We start from the raw sequence: 17,518 nt of genomic DNA on the forward strand, positions 1-17,518 counted from the left end.
GTCAGGACACACAATAGCTACCTTGGGGGTTACTTTTACTAAAACAAGGGATTCTATGGTGGGAATGATCAATGCAGCAAACCCTCAGGAGGCTTGCTTTATCCCTAACAGAAAGGATACACGTTCCTACAAATTCCTCTATCTGGGAGACCTCTGCCTCGCAATGAGTTCACAGCTTTCTACCCCTACCCATCCATCCCTTGCTGCCCAACCCTGCTCCTGCACTCCCTTAAAACCTTGTGTTCCAGGAGAAATGATAGGCATGCACTCAACATACCCTCCCTCCTTCATTTTGCAAATGGTTTTATGTGCAAATGAGACCAGTAGAAAAAAAAGGGGGTCCTATTGGCAAAGATACAAGAGAACAAATGATGTATGATAACACATCGCCACCAGCTTGTCATGTACATGGATTCCCAATGCCTGCATACTTCACAGTAAACAGATTATAAAAGGTGCTGTTCATTAACAACAAAGACACCCTGGTTTTATGAGCCCAAGTTGCATTAGGAAAGCCAGGTTATTTCTGGACTTCCAAGGCTGTGTTCAGTGTAGCCTGAAGAAACAGAACAGCAAGATATTTCTGCATTGTCATATGCCGTTTAATACATAAACATGAAGCATGCAAAATTCAAAACTGATTATGAAATGATCACTTTTTCCTTCCCTTTTTTGAAGGTCTCCATTGAGTGTAAATAGTCTTAGCTAGATGAAATTGACTGTGTTTCCGCTGTTGTGCATAATCAAGGCGTGAGATTTGGAAAACATAATGAACTCGGGGGGCTTTGAATAGCCTGAGAACACCACCTTTAAAGATGATGAGCTTACAGCTGTGCACTCTCGATTTTGACACACCACTCCAGTCGGGTGTCCATAAATTGTGCCAACCGTACACATTTCTGAAAATGAATTCATAGGCCAGAATAACTTGCATAAGTAGTTTCCTCTGCCTTCTGAACACTAACATACTCTGTTTAACACTTGAAAGTAAAGGGAAAACAAAAACAGACTGACTCTTTAAAATATTCTCTATTTGAACCATCAGAAAAGAAGAAACCAAAGGTAAGAAAGAGAGAAATTGGACTTAGGTCTGCAAAATCAGTCACACCACAGGCCAGCCCTTAGCAGTTGTCTAAATTGTGCTTTACCAGACAGAAATTGGTGTGCCCGATTTCTTTACAAATCTTAAGAGAGTTAAAATGCACATAGATACACATACAGATGCACACAATGATCTAGGTTTCCAGGAATCTTCCAATGGTTATTCAACTCTAATTGCAATGCTCTCATTCTAGGTCTGATTTATGGATGTCAGATTAATATTCACAAGTGAAAGGAAAAAGCTAAGACGCTTTTTCCAGGCACAGCTTTTGTAATGAACATGCACACATGCGCATGAATGCACACACACACATATTATATGAGACATGTTAAATGTGGATAATTCTTTGAAGAACATTGGCTATCTTTTATGAGTGGGGAAACATTAACTGTATTCCAGAAAATTGTTCCTTGGAAGAAATTATGCATGATTTAGATATATTAGGGAGAAGAGTAAATAATAGTTTAATACGAGGAACTAAAAATGCATTCATCAACAAAAGTGCAGGAGACAGAGAACAATTTAATAAATCAACGTGACAACAAGTTATTAAGAAACAACTCTAGACTCAGGAGCCCCAGTGCCTCCCAGATGGACCTGCCATCTGACTGCTATCACGCTGAGCCCCAGATCCTAACACAAGTAATGCCCAATGTCTAAAACGGGTATAAGTGATAGAATTATTGAAGCTAGCTGCTTGCTGCTGAAAGCATTCTTCTCTAGAAATTCAAAAAGGGGGTAGAACTAATTATCTTCACACATCATTCTCCCTGCAATGTCCTTTTCTTCAACTCTGGAACTCAAAAGATCAAGTGGGGCAAGTCCCATGACGGTCTGCTGCTCGGAGGAGAGGGCTGGCGTGTGTCATGTGCTTTGTTCTAAGGGGTGAGCGCACTTAATGACTCCAGCCCGCATTCCAGCCATCTTTAATCTCTGAGGCGGCCGAGGACGAAGGGGGCTGGGAAGCAGCAGGTATCAGAGATGGGAATAAGCACGCCTCCTCTCCTCAAAGTGCCAGACTTGATGGAGAAAGGCCATCTTGTGGTGGTGGTGGTGGTTTAATTACAAAGACTTGTGGAAACATCGCGGCGTCTTTATCTCCGAAACCAGATGGAGGTCTGCTGGCTACTGGCTCAGGAGCAATATGCAGTCAAAACAGCACATGGATGAACTGGGAAGAAAGGGAAGATCACTTGTCCTCCCACGTGCACTGCTCAAGTGGCAGCTGGACAAGAAGACACCCCTTCAAACCGCCCAGGCTATCAGACACACCCGATCTGAATCTTCCTACATCAAACCGTACTGAAAGGTAACTCTACTTTGCCACATCATTTAACTTTATATCACCTAAGCAACGGGGGGATACAGAAGCCAAAAAAAGAGACCAGTCCAATTCCTCTAAGGAAATGATACTCCAGTTGGGGGAAAAGAAAACGTCTGTGCACAAAATAATTTTTAAACATCTATACCTAAACAAATTCTGATATCACCTATTACCTCTCTCTGCTCCTCCCAATTTATGCACCAGCCAGGTAGGTTTCTTTTATATTCCTCCCAGTGCTAATTTCATTCCTGCCCCAGGGCCTTTCCACTTGCTGTTTCCTCTGTGTGGAATGCTCCCTCTGCCAGGTCTTCCATGGCTAGTTCCTTCTTGTCAATGAGGCCAAAGAGTAAATAGTATCAAGCCTTTCCTGGCCACTCAATCCAATGTAGGTCTGAAATAACCACGATGTGACCATTATTTTCGATGTCACATTATTTGACAAGTTTCTGATTTGCTAGTTCCTGGTTTGTTTCTTCCTTCCCTCTCAACTCCCACAGAATTTTACTTGGTAAAAGCACAGCTGTGTCTGTCTTGTTCACTGGTAGAACAAGACCAGGAACATAGTAGATGCTCAATAAATATTTTTAAGTGAATGAGAATAAGCAGAGTTCAGAGTTTGTAGGCAGAAATCAAAGATGGCAGGCTTGAGCTGGCTTTGGAGGGTACTTATAATTGCTACAGGACGGGCGCCTGGGTGGCTCAGTTATTAAGCGTCCGCCTTTGGCTCAGGTCATGGTCCCAGGGTCCTGGAATGGAGCCCCACATCGGGCTCTCTGCTCAGCGGGAAGCCTGCTTCTCCGTCTCCCACTCCCCCGGCTTCTGTTCCCTCTCTCTCTGTGTCTCTCTCTGTCAAATAAATAAATAAAATCTTTAAAAAAAAATTGCTACAGGAAGATGAGCAGATCCTAGGCTGAGGGAAAAAGTCAAGCAAATAGAGTTCTGGAAGCATCCTCCATGGGGACAGCCTCAGGGAAGGTGGAGAAGAAAGCTAACAATTATGGAACTGTTATTCTGAGCCCAGTACTGGGCCAAGTACCCTGCATTTCAGAGTTGGAACGAATAAATCTCTTTATCCACATAAAGAAGCCTAAATCATGGTGCCTGGCACAGGGCTTGGCACAGAGCAAGCCCTCAATAAATCTCTGTTGAATGTTGAAAGTGTCTACTCTCTATCGGTATATTCACTAATGGTCCAGAAAGGCAGAAGCGAGTGTTGGATGCTCTGTTTCTGCACTAAAGGGACGTATGTGGGAAAGGCGGGCACGGACCCATAATCTACTGACGTTGTCATATCACAGCAATGCAGCTGAGGTCTCCCAGTGGCAAACAAGGAATCTTAGGACTGGAAGGGGTCTCACAGACAATGGGACCCAATTTTCCTGAGGTAAGAAACCCATACAGGAAAAACGACTTGTCCAAAGTCATAATGTTCATTAGCGGTTTCTACATCTTCCTTCATTAAAGCACTCATTCAGGCTTAAAAACAGTTTTTAAAAAACTCTTACTGCCAATGTTCACAAATAAAGAGATTTCGCATAGAAAGCCAGATTTCTGCTTCTTAAAAAAAAAAAAAAATCAGATGCTTTGGCAAAACTAGCCCCTTGTTGCCACGTGGTGACAACCGGCTGCTGCTGAGCCAAAGCTGTGACCTTCAGCTGGACCCTTCCCTTGCAGTGTACTCCAGTTCCTGAGCCTGGTCACACCCAAGAGTAAGCCCTGCAGATCCATGACAGCGGGCATCAACAAGGCCCCACTGAAAACGCCCGGGTCCGCCCCCACCACAGACATAGTGGGGCTCTCGCACGGAAGATCAGGCCTGCAGTGGTTAATCTCCAAGGACCGGTGGCCCATCCCCCGTTGCACCTCTTTCCTTTAGCACAACACCCAGAGCTGTTGGTTGAACTAACCAGAACAGAAGTGAGCCTACCCACTTTGGAAATGGCACTCACTCCCAGGGCAGCAGGGCTGACATGGGCCGTGGCTTTGCCGGGGTTAACATTACTGTGAGAGAAATAGCCTCAAGAGAGTTTGCAGTCTCAAAGTTACAGGAAACGGGTGACTTTTGAGTAATATGTGAGCCAGAGGAAAAGAAAGAAGTATATTTTGGTGTAACAACCATACGAATATAGTAATACTCTAAAAGGGAGTCAGGTTTGAAAAAAAAAATGAGCCTCTCTTGACTCACAGGGTTAACATTTTACTCATAGTTGGAAAAAGTGCTGACTTCCCTTTATCATTAGTTGTCTCTAACCACAGAAAAGGGTAAGCTGGGATATTTAGGTTTTCTCAGTCTGTCTAATGCTTATCTCTTTGCCTGCCCTCCCGGCCGTTCATTTCCTCCTGAACTTCTTTAACCATCAATCACTTCATTGTCTTGAATCTTCAGCTGGTCTTGCTTTGACCTTGGCTCTTCCCCTGCAACTCAGCACCTCCATCAAATATTTCTTCCTCTACTTTCAAACCATGTTCATTAAACTCAGCTATGGTAACACGTTCCATGTTCACAGAAATGTTTCTGCAAACAGGAAGTCTCAAATAAACACAAAAATAAATAATTCAACAGATGACATTGAATAAAGTTTATAAATCACCTCTAATTGATCAGAGCATGTCCGATTTCACCTTCTCAGGGATGTCTATCTTAAACATTTTGCTGTACCTCGAGCCCACCCCACCCATTACTCCAGCCTGACTCAGCTTTACTTTTTTTTTAAGTAATCTCTGCACCCAAAGTGGGGCTCAAACTCATGACCCCAAGATCAAGAGTTGCATGCTCTACCGACTGAGCCAGAGAGGCGTTTTACTTTTCTTACTGGCCCTTACTGGCTCTTATCTCTATGTGAATTAGTATGTAACTCTATCCGTTTATTGTCTATCTCCCTGCTAAAGCGTAAAATCTTCCAGGACAAGAAGCTGCCTGTTGGTTAATACGGCTCCCCTCATATCTAGAACAGTGCCTAATAGTAAATCATTTTTGAGCGGTTGCATAAATAACAATTACTTTTGTGGAGATTCTGATGGGGGATACTTCGAGAAAAGTATCCCCCATCAAGTTAAAGAGCCAAAATTATCAAAATTTCTTTTTTTTTTTTTTAAGATTTTATTTTTCAGAGAGAGAGAGAGCATGCACACGCACAAGCAGGGGGAGCAACAGGCAGAGGGAGAAGCAGGCTTCCCACTGAGCAGGGAGCCCGATGTGGGACGCGATCCCAGGACCCTGGGATCATGACCTGAGCCGAAGGTTTAACCAACTGAGCCACCCAGGTGTCCCAAAATTATCAAAATTTCAAATTAGGTAATTTTCATCAGATTTTGTCCAGTAAATGTGTTTGATATAGGCAGACATATTTAATGCTAGTGATATTAACTGAATGCTTATGATATATTCCAGACACTGCACAAGGCATTGTGTGTTCATTTTCCCAATTATTTTTCATAACATCGTAGGAAGTCACTGTTGTTCTGTAAGTGAATGGTGCAAGGTGTCTTTATTACTGTGTTATTCTGGGGAGGGAAGAATCTGCAGAGCACTACATCCAACAGGAGTTAACCAAATTAACCCTTAAAATAGCAATTTTCAATTGTGTTATGTAAATAAAGCCAGGTCTGAACCAGACAAGTCTTGGAAATATGTGTCATATGAGTAATACGTGACTCACCAGAAAAGGAATAAGCATATTCCTGTGAAACAGTCACATGAATATAAAACTATAAAAGCATAATCAGGGCTGAAAACAGGAGCCTCGCTTTCCCTGGGTGAGTAACATTTCATGCAGGAAGCATAGGCCTCGACTGGAGGTATAGGCTGCATGTGAATGGGGCAGGGCCCACCCAGCTCCTGCTGATAGGTAGGTGGCTCTTCTAGACCATCAGGGAGCCACGCAACGGGTGGGTCTTCTAATATTTCAAGAAAGGATGTGAATCTGGATGTTTTTGAGTGCAAGTCTCAATTTTTTTTCTTCACACTGGCGGCTAATTTAAAAATTAGAAATACATGATGAAGGACTGATCTGAAAGGAAAGCACCCGCATTCCAGATGAGGGCCGTGTACAAAAGCTATGTGAGTTTACTTTAAAGGTAAAGCTCTTCTGCTAGTGTGACTTCGAGACCACACAATTATAGCAACGTAGAGGAAATGATGATATGACTCATTGATTAAGGGTAACTTAGATTAATGCAGAATTTTCCAGTTTATAAAGCCTATTATCCATCCTATTCTTGTACCCTTGCATCAGGGCCTAGCACTGTGTAAGTTGGTGGAGGTTGGGGGTGGGTACACAAGAATTTCAAACAGTCACAACCACTGAGGCCAGAGGAGGAGGGGAGATAAGACATTGGTGCAAGAAAAAGTTAAGTAATATCTATGAATTCTTTGTCTGATAAACAGAATGGACTCCCTACCTGGCATTTTTATTAGTATTTCCTAGGATATTACCTTGTTCTTATTTAAATCTGTCATGGAAGTGTGTATTATGGTGTTTTAAAATCTATTGTTTCACTAGGGTGTGCAAATAAAATACACAAGATGATTGCTTGTTTGACCTGATGGATCTGAGGACCTGCCAAGAACCCAAAAATTCTGGCAGTGAACCCCATTGGGAGTCCACTAAGATTGCAATAATTCTAATACAGATTGATGAAAATGTAAAAACAGTTTCCAGAATCCCTGTGATTTTTGCCAACATCACTGTCAGAAATGAGTCATTCGTGAAAACACTAGTAATGAAAATGGACACGAAGGAAGTTGTCTAAAAATCTCTCCACCTGTCACTGGGGAAAGAATGCTTGGTACAATTTAATTTGGAGATTTCGTTTCACTGGTTTAAATTTGTTCCACGGAATTTGGGAAAGTTCTAAACTAAAAATAATATACTGTTGCCTCCCCCTAGCTTTCCTTCTCAGCTGAGCAATCCGCAGCAGTTTTACTGAGCTAGGCGTGAGCTGGCTCCATTTACCAACCGTCCTCTCCCTAACTAGCATGTTAAGGATTATTTTAGGTGTTCCAGCAAAATTCTACCAATGGCTATTATGAGCAAGAAGGTGATAAAGCAGAATAACCCAATGGTGATACTTCAGGATTGTTGGAAACCTCCCCAGCTTTCACTCTATATGCAAGAGAGGCTAATTCTGGTGGAAATGTGAAGAAAAGCTTTTGATTTTCTAATTTACTCAGTCTCTGGGATTTCCAGAGACTGAGGGCTCCTTTGGCATCAAAAGCCGGCTAAAATCAAGCCCCCCAGCCACAGCCCCTGTGGAGCACCAGGGGGACTCGAGAATTCTCCTAGCTTGATGGGGTGCAGGGCACACTTCAGAGTATTTGGATTCTTCTAAGTTGCCATTAAGGCAGGTTCTGGGAGCTGGGACTTCACCCAGTGAAAACTGTTAACTGTGAGGAAGGAGAAACAGAACAAAAAAAGCTCTGTAAATTTATGATTCCTTAACAAACTAGATGCCTTTATAAAAACGGAGCGGCAGCAAGTGTCATGGTTTAGTGAGGAGGTTCAAAGGCCCGACTACCTGGGTTTAAAATTTGCTCTGCTCCTTCCAGGGGCACCTGGGTGGCTCAATCGGTTAAGCGACTGCCTTCAGCTCAGGTCATGATCTCAGGGTCCTGGGATAGAGTCCCGCATTGGGCTCCCTACTCAGCATCGGGCTCCCTGCTTGTCAGGGAAGACTGCTTCTCCCTCTCCCACTCCCCCTGCTTGTGTTCCCTCCCTTGCTCTCTCTCTCTCTGTCAAATAAATAAATAAAATCTTTAAAAAAAATGAATAAAATTTGCTCTGCTCCTTCCTACTTCTTAATTTTGAACAAATTACTCAGCCTCTTATTTCTTAGGCTTTTTTTTTAATCTTTAAAATGAAGATGATAGTTTTACTTCATAGGATTTTTGCAAGAAATGTGAGTGTATGTAAATATATGTTAACATATACAAAGGAGTTAGTTAATATATTTACAGTAAGTATTCAACAAATATTAGTTACAATCACCACTATTAATGCTTACAGAAAGGAAGAGAAAATCCTTTTATAATTATCTGATTAAAAACAACAGAGGGGGCGCCTGGGTGGCTCAGTTGGTTAAGCAACTGCCTTCGGCTCGGGTCGTGATCCTGGAGTCCCGGGATCGAGTCCCGCATCGGGCTCCCTGCTCGGCGAGGAGCCTGCTTCTCCCTCTGACCCTCCCCCCTCTCATGTACTCTCTCTCATTCTCTCTCTCTCAAATAAATAAATAAATCTTTAAAAAAAAAAAAAAAAAAAAACAGAGCCAGGGCGCCTGGGTGGCTCAGTGGTTAAGTGTCTGCCTTCGGCTCAGGTCATGGTCCCAGGGTACTGGGATTGAGCCCCACATCAGGCTCCCTGCTCGGTGGAAAGCCTGCTTCTCCCTCTCCCACTCCCCCTGCTTGTGTTACCTCTCTCACTATGTCTCTGTCAAATAAATAAATAAAATCTTTAAAAAACAAACAAACAACAGAGCCCTGTCTCATTCACATCCATATCATAAATATAGCTTATCTATCCATCCATCCATCCATCCATCCTTCCATCCCCATGTATTATAGAGATTTTCACATGGCAGGGGCAAATTCCACCCATACATCTGCATGTTCACCCTTTTTGAACACCTGATATGTACCAAGTAGTTTGCCTACTCAAGACAGTCCTACATAGACAACCTTCTTTAACCAAACACACGCCCAGCACCCCCATCCTCCCTAGCCTGCTTATTCTTTTTCCATAGCACCTGTCACCTTCTTCCATATTATATAACTTACTTTTATGTGTATACTCAAAAAATCATTCACTGAATAAAGTTTAACTTAATACTCATAGCATCTCTACAAAGTAGATATTACTGTCCTTTTCTTTTTTTTTTTTTTTTGAAGATTTTATTTATTTATTTGACAGAGAGAGACACAGCGAGAGTGGGAACACAAGCAGGGGAAGTGGGAGAGGGAGAAGCAGGCTTCCCGCGGAGCAGGGAGCCCGATGCGGGGCTCGATCCCAGGACCCTGGGATCATGACCTGAGCCGAAGGCAGACGCTTAACCGACTGAGCCACCCAGGCGCCCCTACTGTCCTTTTCTGATAAATGAGTTAACTGAGGTTAAAAAGGTTGCCTGAAGGGGCACCTAGCTGGCTCAGTCAGTGGAGCATGCGATTCATGATCTCAAGGTTGTAAGTTCAAGCCCCATGTTGGGTGTAGAGACTACTTAAAAATAAAATCTTAAAAAAAAAAAAAAAAGGTCACCTGACATAATATTATCAGCTACATACTGTGCTATAGTTATGGTCCCAAACATCAGCTCATAAAAGAATTCTGACATATTCATATTCATAAGATCATAAAAATACACAAAATCTTTAAAAGAAATGTCATTTACCATGTGAAGTTTACACAAATAATTTACCTTTATCTGGATTACCTGAACCTATTTCATATATTTTTTTTTAATTTAAAGATCTTATTGGTTTTATTCAATGATTCATGAATCAGGCATCATCCAATCTAGTATATACAAAGGAGCTCAGAAGAGCAATACAAAGTAAAAGAAAGAGTTGTACATGCAGAAGGGAATGGGAACAAGGAAGTTATACTAGGCAAAAAAAAAAAAAAAAAAACCCCACCAGATTGGTTACTGCAAGGTTACTTTCCCTGGAGGGACTAGAAGGGGTTCATCAGGCAGATGACCTAACTAGTGTTGATCAAGAGATTCCTGATTGGCTTGTTTAAGACTCCATTTCTGGGAGAGCTGAAACCGCAGTTAAGTCTTGGTGACTCGGGGCTTAGCATAAGCAATTCCATTTTGGGCCTGTTGTCTTGTTTTGTTTTTGTTTTTATTTTTTTTTTACTATTTTTTAATTTAAATTCAATTAATTAACATACAGTATATTATTAGTTTCAGAGGCTATTTCATATTTTTAAATCCTATCTACTGAATATCCAATTTTATAAATAAAGACCGTCTTTATAATTTACATTATACCCACATAAAAATTTAATAGCCTAAAATTTAGATTTCTAAGTTCAGACTCTCAAATCAGTGACAACAGATAATGGGATCAACTATCTCACAAGCCTAAGCCAACACAGTTCTGAGTTACTGTATATCCTTTACGACAATAAGTGAATTGTCTCAAAGAAAAACTCTTTGGTAATATACCAGACCAGGTTGTAGTAGCTTTCTGAATGCTGAAAAACAGAATGCAAATTCTGTTTTTGTGTTTTTGCATATGGGCATTGGCGGGGGGGGGGGGGGGGGGGCTGTTCATAACAAAAAAACTAGAATGTCAGGAAAAAGAAAAAGTTGTCCCCCTCCCTGCCCGCTCCCTTTTCAAAATGCTGATACTTAAATATTTGGTTTAGAAAATTACCAAATATTGTGATAATTTATGGAAGAAAACAATCCTCCACCTAAGAAACACTGACAATTACCCCAAGTTCCCATGGCATTTAAGATCAGCGTGCTCCTAAGTGGGAAGCCATTTAATGCCACAAGTTCTGAAGAACACTGCAGTAATCAGCAACATGGCCTCACAGAACTTAAGTACTTGGTCGTCAAGGCTTGCACTCTCGTTCATCCATACAGAATGGCGGTGCGCTGGTGTTCTTAATACACATGATTACCAACTCCTTCAAAATATTACCAGACTGTATAGTAAATCCCTGCCTTTGGGAAAAAAAAAAAGCACTATATGCAGGCTGTTCCAATAGCTACACATTTGTAGAGGGCTCTTTATAGTTTCCAAGGCTTTGTGACATTTATTACTTCATTTATCATCACTAGTACCTGAGATGGGAGGTCCTCCGTGCAGCTGCTACAATCCTTCTTTAATAAACAAGGAAACCAATCCTTAGAGAAATTAACAACCTTTCCCCAAATCAGGTGGCTGGACTGGGTTTGAGTGGACTAAGCTAGGTCTTTTAATTTCTAATATCTGCTATTAACATAGTCCCCCATCATTACAATGGAGACAAAATAATGCAATAAATGCCAGGTTGGGGAAAAACAACTGGATGGAGATGTAGAATTTATTATAATGAAATATGTCTTCCATTCTATTCCCAATATTTAGTATATTAATGTATATTTTGCTTAAGCCTCCAGCTTGCTCTAACATGCATTCCTTTATTGATTGAACAAATATATAACAATCATTTACTAGGTGTCAGGCATTGTGCTCACTGCTGGGCTACACAGTGAACTGAGCCTTGCTTCCAAGGAGCTTACATTCCTGGGGGATATATTCCATCCACGATTAAGTGGCAAAATCTTTGGAGACGTAGCTATACTATGAAGAAATCTTTCTCTACTTGACTACAAAAAGCTATGGTCTTCAGATTTCCTAGATTTATAGTATATTGAGTAGCCCAAGAGTTCTACCTCTCTGTTGTCTATATATCATACCTATTCATTACTGATGGTGATTAATCATAACGTAGACTCTTTCTATATTCTCTTCCTCCTTCATTCCAACTCCTCTGGACCAGTGATTCTCAACCTGGTGCTCTAGAGGAATTTCTAGAGAAAATCGACATCATTTTCCTTCAGCCTTTGATGCTTCCTCTGCATACTGATTATGCCTACCTAAGGCTCCTTCCTTAAATGCCTTAACGTGAGTTTCTCCCCAGTTGGGCAACTTCTCTTTCCTGGGCTAGCAAAGGAGCCGGGCCCTGTGCCTCCCTTAGTGGCAGTGGCACTTCTACCATCTACAAAGTCCCTTTGGAGTGGCCCGGAACCATGCGTGTGACTTCATCTCGACTCTGCCCCTCATTTCACCCACTCTGGATACCCTTCAGGAGAGAAACACAAGACTGGATGAAGAACAGAAGTATACACTGCAGCCCTCCTTGGGCTTGTATTCAAAGCATCAACTTGTCCCAAGTCTGCTGCGTGCAGAGCACTGGAGAGTCTCAGTGATTACAAAGATCTGAAAGGAACAGACAGGATGTGGCAAAACCTACAGAGGTGGCATTCCCTGTCTATTGTGGGGAGGGCAGTGGAGTTGAGAGAGAAGGTTTATTTGCTGCACACACTGTGAAATACCACTGAACAGGGTGTACTCAATCTGTGGGACATAATCCCACCCCATCCCATTTGTTGTTGTTGTTTAAAGATTTTATTTATTTATTTATTTATTTATTTATTTGACAGAGAGAGAGAGGGAAGAGAGAGAGAACAAGCAGGGGGAGCAGCAGAGGGAGAGGGAGAAGCAGGCTCCCCAATGAGCAGGGGAGCCCAATGCGGGACTCGATCCCAGGACCCTGAGTTTATGACCTGAGCGGAAGGCTTAACCGACCTTTAAGCAGTAATCAATTCAACAATTCAAAATGTTGAATATTATACTATGTCAGAGTGCAATCCTATGGACAAAAAACGAATGGATGAATTTTGAAGGCTTAACCGGCTTGAGCCGCCCAGGTGCCCCACCCCATCCCATTTGTAAGAGTGGTTTCGTGTGGCAGTAATTCAGAATCTCTAGTGGGCATGTATAGAGTAACAAAATCCTCCCCGCATGCTCCTCTGCAATGTCCCCAGGCTTACTATAATATCCTATTATAGAAAAACCTTCCGTGCTGCCTAACTAAAGTCAGGATAATACATATTCTTCTTATTACAGAGGTATTATTTTGAAATATTAAATGTGGAAAAGCATTTAAAAAACAGAGGAAGCATTATACAAACATAATAACGATGCTATGAAAATGCACAGCTTACGTCTCGGAAGCTATAGTATAGTCTGGGACATACGATAGGTAAATATATAAACCAACCAGAGCAGGATATTTCACACTTACTCAGGGCTCAGTCTGCACCAGGTGCTCTGCTCTGTGTTCTGCATGTATTAGCCCACTTAATTCTGCAATGATCTCATTAGATAGGCACTGCTATTTCGCAAGTGCAGAAGGTGACGTTAACGAGGTCACGGAACGCTACCCAGGGTGGTGCCGCTGGTGAGCTATGGAGCTGGCACTGAAGTCAGCAGGTTGAACTCAGAGCCCAGGCCCTCACCTCTATGCCCCCTTGCTTCCTTGGCTGCCCCTTGTGGATCATCAGGGGCATGATGCCAGTTCATTTACTGACCCTGACAGTAATTTTACTTATTCAAATTGGTCCTGCCAATTGCAAATTTATTCTCAAAATACCTACAAGAACAGGTGTGTTCCTGTAAAGCTGAACATGTACAACTGTTGGGGTGGAAGAGGTAGAAAGAGGCAGACTTCCTTATTAAAAATGATGCGTTAGAATTTCTCTCCCTCTTTGTAACAGCATCCTCCTGTGGTAAGCTCCTATAGCTTAAACCAGGGGGTCTTTGAAATCCCCAGAGGGCTTTTTCCTAATTGTACAAATATTTAAATAGCAAAGATGTTTGGTTTGGAAAACAACTGCAGTCATCATCTCCAAGAATTCTATGGAGTGCCCTTTCACACCTTCACCCCCAAAGCATTTTCTCACGAACCGTTCCCCCCCCCCCATATATGCAACTCATTCAGCAAATATTTTATTTTTTGAAGGTTGACTGTTTCCAGACTCTCTTCTAGGCACTGAGGGTACAACAGCAAACAAAACAAATGAACATTTTGTTCCTCATGGAAGTACATTTGTCTGAAGACAAACAATTTTAAAATGTTGAATATTATACTATGTCAGAGTGCAATCCTATGGACAAAAAACGAGTGGATGAATTTTGAAGGTAGATCTGCTGACTAGTTGGGTATGAGGTGTGAGAAAAAGACATGTGTCAAGGCTTTGACCACAAGTACCTGGTAGAATTATTCACTTACTGAGGCAGGCAAGACCATGAGAAGAGCAGGTAAAGATCTGAGGTAAAGATCTTGAGCATGGTTTGGGAAATGTTAGAGTTGAGCTACCTATTTGACATCTGCCTTAGTTTGGGTTTCCCCACAAGCAGACCCTGAGACAAGTATTTGAGTGCAAGTAGTTTATTTGGGAGACAATCCCAGAAAACACTGTAGGGGATTGGAGAAATGTGACAAGTATAGGAAGGGCTCCATGTAGATTATACTACCAAGCCAGTTGACGCCATGGGTAAATGGAGCAAGATCTCTGGGGAACCCTGGGAAACAGAACATACCTCTATGCAGGGGCACAGAAGTCCCTAAGGTGAGGGAGCAGAGCATTTACCTATCAACCTCTATTAGTCACTGGTTGAAGGGTACTCTGAGAGAGAGTTAACTCAGCTTCATAAATGGGCCAAGTAGGCCACAGAGACTCTAGCAGATAAGAAAGTCTTCCGGCAAAGTCATAGAAGTTTGCGATTCTAAGTCAGGCCATACGTTAACTAACTTGAATTTAAATAAAATCTTGGATTAAAAAAAAAAGAAAAATTAGGCCAAAATGCACAGTTTTGAGAAAATATGGAGGGGGCAACAACATTGTCTATCCCCAACATGCAAATGGAGATTCTGACTAGGAGATTGGATATGTATGTCTGGATATAAATTTGGGAGTTATCAATATATTGATAGATTTTTTTAAGCCATGAGACTGGATGGGATGACCAAGGAAGAAAGGTAAATGGAAAAGGGATGTCATCTAAGGATTGAGCTTAGAGGTATGACAACACTTACAAGTTGGAGAGAGGAGGAAGGATCAGCCAAGAGAATGAGAAAAGGTAGCTAGCGAGGTAGGACAAAAACCAGCAGAGAGGTTTCCTAGAAGTGAAGCAAGTGTCTCAAAGAGAAGGAAGTGATCAGATCTGTCAAATGCCAGGTCAAATAAGATGAGGGCTGCGGACTGACTATAGGATTTCACCACATAGAGGTGTGTGTGTCCTTGCACGAGCAGTGCTGCTCCAGTGGTAAGGGAGATGCCTGCCTGGAGGGGGCTCATGAGGGAGGGAAGGGGAAGCTTCGGGAACAGCTCTTTAGGAGAGCTTAGCAGTGAGGGGGACAGAGAAATGAGGTAGAAGCTAGAGGAAGACAGGGGACAAAGAGTGGGGTTTTTTTTGTTTTTTTTTGTTGTTGTTGTTTTTAATGAAAGGAGAAATTAAACCCAGGAGTGCTAATTGGAAGTACCCACAAAGGAGAGGAAAACTAACAGAAGGAGAAGGGAGAAATGCTGGACTGAGGACCTATGGTTGGCAAGAGCAGAAGGACCTAGTGCACACATCAAGAAGAGAGCCTTAGATAGGAATACGGGCAGTTCGTGCCGGGATGCAAGACAAAGCGGAAGCAGCAGGTGAGTAGGTGTCGTGGTAGAGACTCCTCAGTATGGTCATAAACTGACAGTGTTCATCTGGTTCTCCAGCTTAGAATTCTCCTCCCGTAAACTCTGGAGTCCCCAGTCGCCAGGAAGAAATGTCTCCTTCATGATGATAATGTTGCCCCAATTCCCTCATTCCGTGTCTGATTCCCAGTGGCAACTCTGCCTGATGGAGCTGTCATTAAGTCACTGAACTTTTGAGCTGGAAGGGCCCTAAGCAAAGGGTGTCCTCCATCTCCTCTCCTCATATAGTCTATACAATCACTCTACAACATTGTCAAGAAGTGGTCCGTCAGCTTCCGTTTGCAATCTTCTGGAATGAGGAACACAAAGGTCTTTATGTCTTCTAAAACCTTTTTCTTTTCTTTTCTTTGCAGAGGTCTCACTTTGTCTTCCCACCCATATAATCTTTTTCTACCCCCACAATTCCAGAATATTCTCCATACCACCAAACAATCTATCAACTATGATTATTTGACCACCAAAAATATACACTCAGTGAGCAGGAAGACTTTGTCTTTTGTGCCCATTGCTAGATCCATGGTTCTTAGAAGAGCACATAGTAGGTGCTTCATAAATACTTGGTGAATACCAAAATGAGAAGCTTCCCGGTAACCTCTCAATTGAGGTAGGTATTTCTGCTGTTCAGTGAACACCTCATATGCGTACCACAGGCTCCTTTCTCGCACCTCGATTCTCCCTTGGTTCAGCTTTCACCAGCTTGTGCGTTGCCCACCCAGGGAAATGGTAAGCACTCAAACCAAGATGAGACCAATCAGACACTTTCTCCTAGACATGTGAATCTTAAAGACAGTGACAGAGCGTCTTAAGTCTTGTTCAGCTTTATCCATTCCAGCAGAAGCACCTAAAGAAGAGCATCTAAGACAAAGTTTCCTCTAGTTCCTGATACCTGGGCCCTGCTTCCTGCCCACCACAGAGGCACAGAATGCACGCCTGTATCTGGTTTTCCTCTCTGTGCTTGTAAGAGGATATCATCTCCGTGAACTGTGGGTAGAAATTGCAAGTCAGGGGCACCTGGGTGGCTTAGTCGTTAAGCGTCTGCCTTTGGCTCAGGTCATGATCCCAGGTCCTGGAATCGAGCCCCGAATTGGGCTCCCTGCTCAACAGGAAGCCTGCTTCTCTCTCTCCCTCTGCCACTCCCCCTGCTTGTATTCCCTCTCTCGCTGTGTCTCTCTGTCAAATAAAAATAAGTAAAACTTTAAAAAAGACTTTAGGGGCGCCTGGGTGGCTCAGTCGGTTAAGCAACTGCCTTCGGCTCAGGTCATGATCCCAGGGTCCTGGGATCAAGTCCCACATCCGGCTCCCTGCTCCACGGGAAGCCTGTGCCTGCTTCTCCCTCTCCCACTCCCTCTGCTTGTGTTCCTTCTCTTGCTGTGTCTCTGTCAAATAAATAAATAAAATCTTAAAAAAAAAAAAAAGAAAGAAAGAAATTGCAAGTCATTTTCTGGCTGGAGCACTGAATCACCAGGATGACACCCTGCAGGGCTTTCTTTCCCTGCTGCCACAAACCATAAACGTTGGTGAGATGGTTTGAAGTATCTCTGAGGGGCAGATTTTCACACTCTCCACCCTGGACACGTAGCATGGACAATAGACTTTGGATTCTCTGTGGTTTTCCAATCTTTCCTAGAAGACAGCTTGGATATCTTCCAGTAAGTTAGCTATTGCTCAAGAAAGACAAAGCTGGTGCCACTTTGTTGTACCCTGCAAAAGCTTTCCTGTGTCATTTAAGATCAAGGGTAAAGTTCTGCTTCTTGCCTTGGAAAGTTTCTACCAGGAGCCTGTACTTTACCTACCTACTTTTATTTCCAGATCTTTCTCTATCCTGATGTGGGAATCTCTCCTTG

At 42.6% G+C, this 17,518-nt stretch overlaps 1 protein-coding gene across 1 annotated transcript in view; it reads right to left on the reverse strand.

Moving 5' to 3' along the window:
* LOC118019981 (ankyrin-3) overlaps nucleotides 1–17,518 on the reverse strand; it is a 331,347-nt gene that overhangs the window by 251,243 nt on the left and 62,586 nt on the right. The gene's annotated exons all lie outside the window — the stretch shown is intronic.

The sequence above is a fragment of the Mirounga leonina genome, unplaced genomic scaffold (genome assembly GCF_011800145.1).
Source record: "Mirounga leonina isolate KUSES-001 unplaced genomic scaffold, KU_Mleo_1.0 Mir_109, whole genome shotgun sequence".
Lineage (NCBI taxonomy): Eukaryota > Metazoa > Chordata > Mammalia > Carnivora > Phocidae > Mirounga > Mirounga leonina.